Source organism: Anoplophora glabripennis, unplaced genomic scaffold (genome assembly GCF_000390285.2).
Source record: "Anoplophora glabripennis isolate ALB-LARVAE unplaced genomic scaffold, Agla_2.0 scaffold292, whole genome shotgun sequence".
Taxonomy (NCBI): Eukaryota; Metazoa; Arthropoda; class Insecta; order Coleoptera; family Cerambycidae; genus Anoplophora; species Anoplophora glabripennis.
This window is the reverse complement of record NW_019416966.1, coordinates 477,485-491,339: the sequence shown is the minus strand read 5'-3', so window position 1 is coordinate 491,339 and position 13,855 is coordinate 477,485.

Genomic DNA, 13,855 nt, shown 5'->3' with positions numbered 1-13,855 from the left:
TGAAGCCAAATTAAAACAACCTGAGCGTTTCAGTTGTTGATTAAAACAGTTCTGCTAAAATTAAGATCAGGGATGATTGTATAAAATGTCGGTTTACTCCGTAACGGTGCCTATTATGGAGAAAACGTAACAATACTTTTTGGCAGAACAATGCACGGACAATTGAAATTATTTATTATTTTAAAGATCAGTCAGTGACGTAACACATACTTTTTATAAAAGGTATCGGCAAGTGCGGAATGCACGCCACTGACTTTTTCTGTCGAGCTGAGATTTTGTGTATTAGTATTAGTACACTGTGGCATTCACCACACAAAATTTGAGAACAATTGGTTTATAACTCCAAGAGATATTAACAAAAGATGAAAAAATAAATTCAACTTCAATACCCTGTATTTCGGAAAGGGTTCAGATTTCGAAATAAGTTTATATAACAAAGTCCCTTTAATTTTATCGGATCTACCTTTCCCTGAATTTTTTCCGAATAAAAATGGGACACCCTGTACACTGTAAAAAAATCAGTGTGAGTGAAAGCAATGAAGGTGAATCCATTGAGTGACATTATTGAGTACATTTTCACTCAATATTGGTCATATTGATAATTTTTGCTCATTTGTGATTATATTTAAACTAAAACTGGGTACCTTCACTCAAATATAGGTACTTCTTAAATAAATTCTTCACGTAAACTCGTGTTTGGTGCACTTGTACCTAAATAAATCATTACTGAGTGATCCCACCCTTTTTCATATCCAGATGCAACGTCCCATTAGGTTATCTCGTGACCGTGGCGTGGTGGATGGCAGTATGGCGTATGGTGTGCTTTGGAGTTGGACAAGTATCGGTTTATCTAGTTATTCTAGTGAAAATTGTATTTAAATGCAGTGATTACGTGTTTGTAACGTACAATATAGGTTATGGCTATCTATTCGTCCGAGCAGTTCACCAATTCCTTTAATCGAGACCTAAAATATTGTCTCTAAAACAGATCTGTGTGGCAGCTTAGTAGTTTATGACTTTATCGCCACGGTAGCGCAGTCGGTCGAGAGTGCGGTGGCAAGCATTTCTCGGCTAGGCTTCCTACTCTGGTCCAGGTTCGATCCCCGGTGTCGGCACTGGCAATGTCGATGGATAATGGGTGTTTGTCCGCGTTTTTTCAAGTGTAGCCCCCTTCCGCACAAGCCTTTGGCTTTTGGATTTGGGGGTTGTCTCATTTCTGTGGTGTGTTTTATGTTAAAAAAAAAATACAATGATATTTATATTAAAATTTAGAAGAGGATATAAACCAAGTATGAGTAAAAAATTACTTAATAATAGTTAAGTTTAAATCATTCATCATCTCTAAATTGATTTTACATACTTAGAATAGAGTCAAAAGTCACTCAATTGCTAGCAGTAACTCGGATGTAAGTAAAACTCATACTAATAGAATGAACATTTCACTCAATATGGTGTGGACAGAAATTGATACATTATTGAGTAAAATTGAGTGAAACGGTGTAGTACCATTCCTAGAACTAAGTTGTTTCAATGTGAATACTGTCCAACATGTAGAAACATAGAAATAAACTAGTATTCATTAAACGAAAATGTATCAAACAAATCAAAAAGTTAATGTGAATATTAAAATGCAATTTAAAATAGTATTAAGTATAATATCACACAGAGGAAAAACTTCATAATAGTAGCAAACATAACACTGAACCCTGAAGCGAATAACTACATTCCCGTATAACTTTGTCGGTATACAATATATAAAATATTGATGCAGAGAATATAAAAAAAATATTTTTAAAAAATTCGTGGTAATATGCAGATCTAATTTTTATACAAGATCTTTGGCTTACATTTAAAAAAACTAGGGATGAGTTTTCCTTGAAAAGATAGTGATAGAGAGATACAAGGTGTTAAAATTATGACTTTAAATTTAACTTAAAAAAAAACTTTATAGTCCTTTTTGTATCTTTTGGGGTTTACAAAGCCGTTTGGTGTGGACTTTTAACAAATTTTCCTTCAATTATTCTCCTCATACTACTCGCATCTACGCCACTGCTACTACAAGTAAAATGGTTTGCACGTATTTCTTAAGACACTATTGATGTTTATTTATGTACAAATTTTGACATATCCGAGGTCTATTCAGAAAGTAACCGACCTTTATTTTTTTAAACTTTATTTTTAATTGTATACAAATACATTATCAATCCGTGTCTTCTTCAAAGTATTCCCCTCCCCTATTCATGCACTCATCCCAGCGGTGTGTCCATTTCAAGAAGCGATCCTGGATAGCTTCATTTGGATGACCTTTAAAACTTGTGACGAATTTGCTTTGATGTCATCAATAGTTTGAAAACGGCGTCCTTTCGGCACTGTTATTATTTTCGGAAATAGGAAAAAATCGCAAGGTGCCAGGTCTGGCGAGCAAGGACGGTGAGGCACAAAATTTTGATGAACTGACAAACTGAGTGTGCGAGCGCATTGTCATGGTGAGAGAACCATAAGTTGTCTCGCCACAAATCTGGTATCCTTTTGCGCATTTTTTCACGTAACCATTGTAAAACGCCTTGGTTCACGGTTTCACCTTGAGGCAAAAATTCAAAATGCACAATTCCATTAAAGTCAAAAAAACCAATGAGCTTCCCTTTGACATTGGATCGAGACTGACGTACATTCTTGGGGCGTGGAAATTATTTGCCAATCCATTACAATGATTTAACTTTTGTCTCAATGTCGTAGCAGTAAACCCAGCTTTTGTCACCCATTATGAATGTTTCATCGCCACTGGAGTTGCCGACAAACGTCCACACGATTTTCTTTCTGTTGTTCGGTCATCAAATGAGGAATAAATTTTAATGCAACTCGATGCATTTTCAATTTTTCAGTCAAAATTTCATAGCATGACCCAAAAGAGATGCTCTTCTGCAATTTATTTGACAGTCAATCGGCGATTTGCCACTTTCTGAAAGTGGGAGTTAACAGTTGAGGTCGAAGGCTTTCCTGGTGGAGGATCATCCTCAATTGACTGACGACCACTTTTAAATCGTGAAAACCATTGGCAACATTGCGTACGACCCAGAACATCATCCCCGTAAGCTTGTTTCAAAAATTGAAATATTTCCGTGAAAGTTTTTCCCAGTTTCGCGCAAAATTTTACGTTGCATCGTTGTTCCACAATATCGTACATTTCAAAAATCGTCACCAACACTTAGTGCGCAGTTCTGCCAACTGCACATCACTAAATATCTCCAATACTTAGCGCATTATTCAAAAAGTTCGGTTATTTTCTGAACAGACCTTGTATATTGTATATTATATTGTATTTTCAGTTTAAAAATGATTAAAGGAAAGCTTTTTCAAAGTAACAATATAAAAACGTTATAAACTAATTCCAGTGTTTTTCCTACTAGTTTTTTTTTAAGTATAAACAGAACAACCTGTGTGATTTAGAAGGTTGTTCATATTTGGCTAAGATACGTTTGATAATAAAATCTCTACTACCTTTTTCGAATTCTACTTCTACAGCCACATTACATTTACTTTTAGTAAGTTAACAATATAGGTGACATAAAACACAAACATTTTAAAATGCAATTAAAGTTGCGGCGCTCTCGCTAGTGCAGAATTTGCATAACACTTTTCGGCGCTGCAAGAAAATCAAATTACCTATTAGTGTAGCTAGAGTAGGTAGGACGACTAAAGTAACTAATTAATTTTGTCCGTCTAAAATCTAATGGCAGACTCAGATATTTGCCTTATATGTAAAAAAAAAATTCCACCAAAAGATTATACAGAAAATCCTACACGATGTTTGCGATTCATCATTCCTGAATTGACAACTAGTTCAGGAAACGTATACCTACATAAAGAACATCTCATGTATGTGCACAAACCACGCAAATTTAATGAACTTACACATGATATGCTGTTTATGGAGGAGTAAAATTTCTACGTAATTTTCTGCAATAGATATGAGCCATCAAGTGACAACTACACATACTTTTCGCATACAGCATGAATCACAGGTCCCACACTGTCTGGAAGGATGTGAAGTATTTTCTTTTTGCATGGAAAAGTTCTATGAAAATTAAAGTCTGACCTCGGAAGTTAGTCGTTCATCTTGCCTTGTATAATAATATGTCTTCCATTCCGAATCAACACGACAGTTTGTAGGAGCAATATTATTCAGAACAATAGTAAAAGAAGAGTCGTCAACTCTCTCTACATAATTTACATATTCTGATGAGATATAATTTTGTCCAAAAAATCAAATATGATCTAAATAGATTTAATGTAATCTGAAGGTGATATTAAGGTGCAGTGGTTATATTCTGTAAATGTATTTTATTCTTCAATAAAAATATTTGTTGATCTATCCAGAGAATCACAAAACAACTCTGAAAACCACCGACAACGCTACAACCGCAACTGCACACCATTATCGACATATCAACAACACTTAAGGCATGTTTTCCCTGTTTTTGGCTTTGTATTTAGTAACAGCCCCAACACAAAAATTAGCCGCCATCACATGTGCTTTGGAAAACTTAGTTTTCACGGTAAGTTCACTTGTAGCACACTTAGACGGAGTCATACAAAAAATTACCAAAATGGAAAGGTTCACCATTTTCCTCCCTATTGCCACCTACGTAATTGTGGAATACCCGGACTTCTATTCAACGCAGAAAGGTGCAACCTATACAACGACACCAAATTCACTCCGATCGAACAACCACTGTGCCTAACAGTCACGACCAAACATGTGATACTTTTTGAAAGTTTATCCCCCTGTAGATTAGATTCTACATATCTTCTAGTGTTACACTACTGATGCCTTAAATATTTCCAATGTCAAAATTAAGTAGAAATCATTCGCGAAAATTTATAATAAGATTACAAAGTTTTGCAGTTTAATAATTATGCGTGATCATTTCAAGAGGCTTTATAACTATTATGGACTTTCTGCTGAAATATGACACAAAGAGAGAAACAAATTCATCTCATTTTATGAGTAAAGAAGTATACATGTCTTGGTGTCCCCAACAATAAAGGCAAGTAGCTCTTAATCATTCTTGGTTTATTTTTGGCCTTAACAATGATAGTGACGCAGCATACTATAATTGAATATTTTCACTAGATTCTATGAAAAACAGCAAATCAATATTGCGAAGGGTCATCAAACCATCGTGATAAGTTTTAGCACTTATATTCCTTTTCTACGATATTTACAGAGTGTCTCTGATCTCTAAGTAACAGAGGAATAAGAGCAAGCAGTGCTAAAGTGACAGCGAATAGTCAAAACTGCATATGGAATAATAACATACCTACAGATTTTCTTTATAATTTTTTGATACCAACAATTTCTAAGTACAAGCACATATAAACAACAAGAGACAGATTAATAAATGATATTGTGTGAAACAACTACTCTTTGAATCAATACCTCGACCAGCATTGAATTACATCCACCGTATCTTGTAAACAGTTAAGATTATTCGTCAGCAGAGCCCATATGGGAGACTAGCAATTTGACCGTATTGAAAGGCTAGACATTGAATAATAGTTATTATTTAGGACGTAACCCATTTTATTTGTTATTTTTATTATAACTCACCCATATTTATAACTCACCCACATCAAAAACCAGATCTATGAAAATTTGATCAATACAATGAATGAATCCAATTATTTTATGAAAATTATTTAGAAATAGTCTGCTGTAACCTTAAGATTCCCATGTTCATCAGTCCAATCATTATTGCATTGATTATTATTAAACTTTAAATTAGATTTACCATTTTTAGTAACTAAATTCTTATCTTAATTAGAATGTCACGAGAAATTTATCTACAAAATTATTACGTAGCTTCTAATTATGTGACAAGCAAATACTTTTAGATTTGGACCTACTTAATAAAGTCCACCTGGTCGATAGCTCATGGTCATTTTGAGACCTGGATATAGTAGAGCCAAAACCTCAACCAATCGTACCTGTAGAGCAAACCATACGATAAACAGTTTTCTTCAGTATTGATAACAGAGACTAACATCATTTAACCTTTTGCTACCATTCTTATCTAATTCAGTAATCAGTTTTCCAGCAGGTTTTCTTCGTTCTTCATTCATTAAGTTAGAAATTTATCATATTTGGTTTGATTTTATTCATTTTAGGTCTCTTCTGAATGAGAAGTGATGTCTTTCAAAACGTCAAGACACTATTAATCAACCACATGGGAATCATCAAGCCAACCGCCATACACACAAACTTCAGAAGTGATTCAAACCCAGTCCGAGTGTGGTTCAAATTTAATGTTGAAAATAGTTAGAAGTCATCTGGAAACAAATATGGAGGATATAGCAAATATTCAAATAGGCAAAAAAATCCGAGCAATGATCAGTGCGTTATCTTGCAACAATAGTCAAGAACTTACAGATTTAAAATACCCAAATGGAAATTGACGTTTACTGTTTTATTTTTAAAAACAGACTTTTGGTGAGTAATGTCTTTGAAAACTAAAAAAAAAAGTCTTTTGATGCAACCCATTCGTGGATTTTCTTCGATGCGTTCTCTTCATCATGAAATCTTGTGAAGCGTAACGTCAACTTCATTGCCATAAGCATTTTCAATAGCAGTTTTACCAGTTTAAACCTAGACTTCATGTTATGACGCTGTTACATTATTGTAAATTTAGAGCAATCTCCTTTTCACTGAGACACATATTGTATTATGTAGAATAAAGAATTACCGTTTATAACTTTAACTCGTATCAATCTTACAATACTGTAATGGTGCAAATTTCAATCCAACGTTCTCTGCAGCTATCGATTATGCATGTTTTTAAGTATGTCATCAATTGCTTTGTGTTTTCCTTCAATATTGTTATTCTGTCAAATTGCATGTATCCACTCGACGCCCTGTACACAGCGCTATCGCTACAAGCCCGGTACCGGCAGTGAATGAGGTGACGTAAATAAGGTGACCTTTGGAGGATCGATATGTACACCGCCTTGCTGCCGCCTCCAACGGCATCAGCGGTACGGTGTGTTCGCGACTTCACTTTCGGAATGCCATTGTTTCCGATCCGTTTTCAGGATGCATCTGCTCCTCTGTGTTCCAATGGCATCATAAGGGATTAATCGTAAATTAGATTTTGCTCGTGGATAGTTCGAGGATGATTAGGGGCATAATGAAGGAAATAATCAATAAATATTCATATATTTCCTTTCCCGATAGCAGTAGCAATAAATTTAATTACTTTTCAGCTGGTAGCCATAAAAGTAAATGCTTTATTTTGAATAATTTGCGTTTGGGATTTCTCATTCATTCAAAACTATTTTCAGTACATTTTTGGCTAAATAAAAGTAGTATAAATTCAAGAAACAACCTCATCTTATACAAATGGTTTAATATACAGGATGTTAAAGTTGTCTTGAGTCATTTTAGTCCAAAACATATTAATTAATTGAGGATATAAAACCTAATTGCAAATGATTTTACACAAATCTGTCAACCACTAGCGGAGATACTGAGAAACACTGTCGCTAATAATCTTAAAATTTCGACACCACTAATTGTTATTTAGGAAATTAGATAAATAGATTTAACTTTAAGTAAAAATTCTAAGAAAAAAGGGTGCTGGTACGAGACATAGCTCTATAAAAATTATTGTGATTATTCTGACGACTTTTGACGATTAGGTACTTATCTGAAAATAAAAAAAATATATAAGTTTTTCTGTGAAATGGAATAATTATTTAATTATTCCATTACAATGAGTACAAGCCACGTGACCAATAATTTTGTTTAGAATAGTAATGTTATTTCCTTCATTGTGGCAATTAAATTTCGGTAAAATCAAGATCAAATTTACATTAAAACACAACATTCTGTTTCACTGGTTGTGATTGGTGTAGTCTTTCAAGAGATTCTATTCAACCAATCAGCTATCGCATTATCTCCAGCGTACGCGTACCTAATGCTTTGTCATTGTTCATTGTAAACGAATTATTAATATTGGTGACGCCAAGATTTAGATTTTTCATTGCCAGCACCAGTCGTGCAATGTTGAGTTGCCTAAGCTCGGTGTCACGTGGGCGTGGCTTTTAAACATTTATGAAGGCCTTGTATATACCGGGTGACCACGAGATTACTACCCAGGCTCTAGCTTAGGCACGAAAAAAGATATCGATTTCAAATTATGGGCATGCGTATCATTGAATTTGATGCAAAATTTAATCATAAAAACAACTGACCGTCACTTCCTGTTTGACCGGAAATGCCCTAAACTTTGTTATTTCATACGGAACACCCTGTATATTATTTTTGTTTTCAATCCTGATGAAGAAACCAACACTAAAATATGTATTATGTCCTATACCTATCTTTGACAGTTTCCGAGAAAATCGCGCTTTAAAATGTCAAATATGTCATTTATAAAATCCTTTTGAAAGAAAACAAACGAAGAAAGGGACAAAGTCATATGATATCTTTAACTTATTTTAGAAGTACTAAAGTATGATATCATAAAAATGTCGCACTTCCGGCACATCCGGAAAATACCGGAAGTCATCTTTAATAGCAAGTAACTGCAATAATTTTAATGGGATGCCCTACAACTAATTGAGAATTCATATTCTACAAACAATTTCGAATCATTTTTATGTACACTCCCCTATACCCAAAGTTCGGAGTTTTTGAGATATTAAATGTTTAATGTAAAAATGTCATCTGAACGATGCATAAATGGAAAACGATATAATCAGTTAATGCGTAGATCAGAGGTGCCTAGGAATCTTAATTTTAATATGGTTGCTATGACAGGCTTTTGTTTTTAGACGCCATATTTTCATAATTACTTAAGATTCCTAGGCACCTCCGATCTATGCATTGACTGATTATATCGTTTTCCATTTATGCATCGTTCAGATGACATTTTTACATTAAACATTATATCTCAAAAACTCCGAACTTTGGGTACAGGGAAGTGTACATAAAAATGATTAGAAATTGTTTGTTGAATATGAATTCTCAATTAGTTGTAGGGCATCCCATTAAATTATTATATTATATTATTGCAGTTACTTGCTATTAAAGATGACTTCCGGTATTTTCCGGATGTGCCGGAAGTGCGACATTTTTATGATATCATACTTTAGTACTTCTNCAACGGCGAAAACAAGAATAAAGGATGTTTCTTTGAATAATTAATTGTATTTAGACATATCATTTTTTGCATAGTTATTTGTCACTAACTGTTTACTGAGTATTAGCATGGTTATATAATATTAGTTGGAGCATGTAGCCCATACAGTAGTTGTTTCCCGCAATATCAGCAGTTAGTAATCTTGTCTGAGTTTGTATATCTTTTGCTTACATAGATTTCTCATGTCGAAGAACATTGACATCCTCGAACACTCCTTATCTCGAAAACCAGATAGATTCATTAAAATTTTTGGTCTCAAGTTATCTAAGAAATAACCATTTTAATTTTAATTCCGGGTATCAAGAAAAATAGTGATAAAATAAATAAATAAATAGTGTAAATAAAGTAAAACTAATTTGGTATTCCCATAAACCAAAATTTATTGCGGTTAAACTGTGACATTGCATACTTGCATGTAATTTGATTGAATTATCTTATTTTATTTAGAAAACAGACCTTCCATTAATAGATATACAGGGTGTTAAAAAGTACAAAATATTTTAAAAGCAAAAGGCACCCTATATAATTTTTAGAAGAATTTTCTCCAGAACGGTGCATACTATAAAAAATATAAGCGAATATGTCTGATTTACAGAAAAGCTCCAGTTTTTGTGAGTGAAAATAGTACTATTTTAAAATGTTTTAGGCTCACTTTTTAATATTGTGTAATGTAAGGAACCTATTTTTAAAATAAAATAGTGTCAATTACTTACCACTTAATCAGCAAATAATAAGATGTTTCTTTTTTGTTTCATTTATGAAATACAAATTTTTCAAATTATTTGTAATGTAAGGAATAAAATATTGTCAATTATTGGTTACCACTTAATATGTGCAGCAAATAATATGTTTCTCTTTTTTGTTTCATTTATGGAATACAAATTTTTCAAATTATTCTATTAAAAATATATCTACTAATTACATATTCCAATGTTTCAACAAAAACCTCATTTAAAAGTTAAATATAAGATAACAATTTTATTGACATCAGTCATGTTTCTTACCACAATGATATGGAACCAATATTAATGATCAATTCAAAGAACATACAAAATCCCTTGCATCTAGAATAATCGGGAAGTACATGAAAATAGTGAAGTACCAAGAACTCTTGTTAGGTAAGTGTTTAGCCTGGTTAAGGGGTTTAAAGTAGCACGCAATTATGTACGTAATAATATACAGAGTCGCTAATGTATGTAAACGTCGCTTATCTCCCAAAAGTAAGATAGCTATTGAAAAATCACAGAACGCAAACGTTTTAGGGGTTCTTAAAATTTATTACAAGAAACAAAAATTACAGTATCAGTCAAAAAGTCATGCGAAACAAAATTTATTTTTCTTTAATGGAATAACCTGTATATTATTCCATATTTAAATTCTTCTCCAAATTCTTGACAAAATTCATTTAAAACAATATGTACCTCAATTAACTGTTTCCTTATAAATTATACAAAAATATTTTAGTCTGTCAAGTTACCTTTGAAAGTTTTTTAAATCTATTATAATAAAGAAAAATAGAAAAGTATACATGATCAGTCAGAAAGTCATGACGAAACAAAGTTGCTTTTTCTTTATATTATTTCACATTTCAATTCTTCTCGAAATTCTAGACAACATTTATATCATCATGTACCTAAGTTGACCGTTTTCGAGATATCGAACTTTGAAAATTATTTTCTTATAAATTATACAGAAACATTTTGGTCCGTTAAGTATACAGGGTAGCCCATCGAAAACGTACCGCAAGGCATTACAGGGTAGTAAAGAACTTTTCGGCAAAATCCAAAAACAGGTCAAATTTGTTTCTGAGGGGGACAACTTTTGGCTCAAAAAGCATACCAAAATCTTCAACCCCCTAAGTGGGGGTGCTATCCCCTAAATTTTTTCAAATGGGAATGGGGGTCAAGTGGGGGGTCATTAGAAAGGGCTTTTAATTCTCTATACATCGATTCTTACTTTTTGAAAATCGATTCATTATTTTAGAAAATATGCAGCTTTGAAAATACGAACAATATTTTTGACGAGAAATGCGAAAATCGATTTAATTTTACTTCAAAACTTACGGTATTAGTCAAGTAAATGCTGAAAATGTTGTCCGCCAACTTGCATACAATGATACAGGTTGTCTTCAAACCGTTGTCGAACATTCTGGAGCACTTGCGGTGTTACTTCGCGACATACATTAATGATTCGTCCTCGCAGATCTTCCAAGGTATCAGGTGGAGTGCTGTAAACTTTGCTTTTAATGTGCCCCCAGAGAAAGAAATCTAAAGGATTTAAGTCGGGTGACCGAGGGGGCCACTCAATTGCACCTCTTCGTCCTATCCAGCGTCCTGGAAACGTCTCATTTAGGTAATTGCGCACATTGAGCGAGTAATGTGGAGGAGCTCCGTCTTGCTGGAAAATCAGTTCGTGTTCATTGTAAGCAGGGTCGTCCTCTATGATATTTGTTAGAGCTGGGTCGATGACATTTTGTAGTAAATCCAAGTACATATCGCCTGTCAAATTTCCAGGAAGGAAAAAAGGACCTACAATGGAATTTCCAAAAATACCTGCCCATACATTCAACTTCTGGGGGTGTTGGGAGTGTGTCTCATGGAAAATCCTTGGATTGGTATCAGCCCAGTAACGACAATTATGGCGATTCACTAAACCATTCAAGAAGAACGTACACTCGTCCGAAAAACACACATTAAAGAGGAAATTATCGTTTATCGCTCGTTCAGTCATTATTTCGCAAAATTGCAAACGACGATCAAAATCGTCTTCATTTAGCTCTTGCACTAGCCGAATCTTATAAGGATGGAATTTGTATTTTTTTAATATTCGTTGGACACTTGTACGACTCACTCCTGTCGCAGTAGCCAATTGCATTGTACTCAGCGTACTATCCATTGCCACTTGCCCCAATACCGCTATTTCCGTAGGTTCATTTAGTACCGGATTTTCAACCTGCCTCTTTTTGTTATGAACGGAGCCAGTTTCGCGAAATTTGGCCACCAATTCGCGAACAATTTTTCCAGACGCATGTTTCTCAGGATGCCGTTGGTTGAACAGTTCGGCGACCCGATTTCCGCATTCATTGTTTTTGAAAAAAAGCTCAATAATTTCTACTCTTTCTGGAATTGAGTACACCATAATTAATCAATTTAAAAGACTCGGCAGTATTGGTACTCTTCAACTACAAGTCACAAGACAGTTATCTAGCAACTTCTTGTGGCCTATCTAAATACGAAACAAAAAGCGGACAATTTTTTGCTCACCAAAATCAGGCTAAAGAATTCGCAAATCAGAAAAAAAAAAAGCGAATTCTTTTGAAGGAATTTACCAAGCTAATACCGTAAGTTTTGAAGTAAAATTAAATCGATTTTCGCATTTCTCGTCAAAAATATTGTTCGTATTTTCAAAGTTGCATATTTTCTAAAATAATGGATCGATTTTCTAAAAGTAAGAATCGATGTATAGAGAATTAAAAGCCCTTTCTAACGACCCCCCACTTGACCCCCATTTCCATTTAAAAAATTTGGGGGATGGCACCCCCACTTAGGGGGTTGAAGATTTTGCTATGCCTTTTGTGCCAAAAGTTGTCCCCCTCAAAAGCAAACTTTATCTGTTTTTAGGTTTTGCCGAAAAGTTCATTACTACTCTGTAATGCCTTGCGGTACGTTTTCGATGGGCTACCCTGTATAGTCCATCAAGTTGCCTTTGAAAGTTTCTAGTTCCATAACAATTCCACGTCGTTCTTTTGTCTAATAGTGATTATCTTATCTTATTATCATATTATTATCTTATTATCATATCAAAAATACATTTATTGTTAATAATTTTCTCTCAAAAATGGCACGTTGAAGTGAAATCAAGCGTATTGAAGTTTTAATGATCATATGATATGGTGATAGAAGAAGTTGTGACGAAGTAGTGAATATTTATCATGAATTGCATCCCGATCGGGAACGTATTTCTAAATTCACCCTATCCAAAAACAATTGCAACGTTTTCATGAAACTGGAGGTGTTACAGATCTAGGAAAGAAGTGGAAGACTAGTAAGCGTTGCAAATGAAGAAAATTCTTTGAATGTCATGTTTATGGGGGGGAAATCCAATAAATTCGACACAACAGGAGGCTTTAAATTATAACATGAGTCGATATTTTATTTTAAAATTTTGCAAACGGAAATAATTACATCCATATAAAATTAATTTGTTATAAGAATTGAGTGAAGACGAATATGAACGTAGAATCGTGTTATGTGAAGGTTATTATGGATAAATTAGACGAAACGGTTAACTGTATCACCCTCAGGTTGTTTGCTGACGAATCCACATTTTTTTTAAAGGGGAACGTAAGCCGACACAATTGATCAGACCAAAATCCACATTGGATAGAGGAAATTCACACCCAACGACCACAGATAGTGAATGTTTGATGTGGCATTATTCCTAGACATGACATAGGACCTATTTTATATAAAAAAAAATGACATTTGAACGATATGTACTACTTTTCAAAGAATATAACGAGCGTTCAAATAAAAACGTGGTCGAAGTTGGTTCTGACACATTGGACGTAGGGAGTAGCTTATAGCGACCAACTTAACCTCATTTCTCAACGAGCTGTATAGCAGCTGTCAGTTTCAATAACGTTAATGACTATA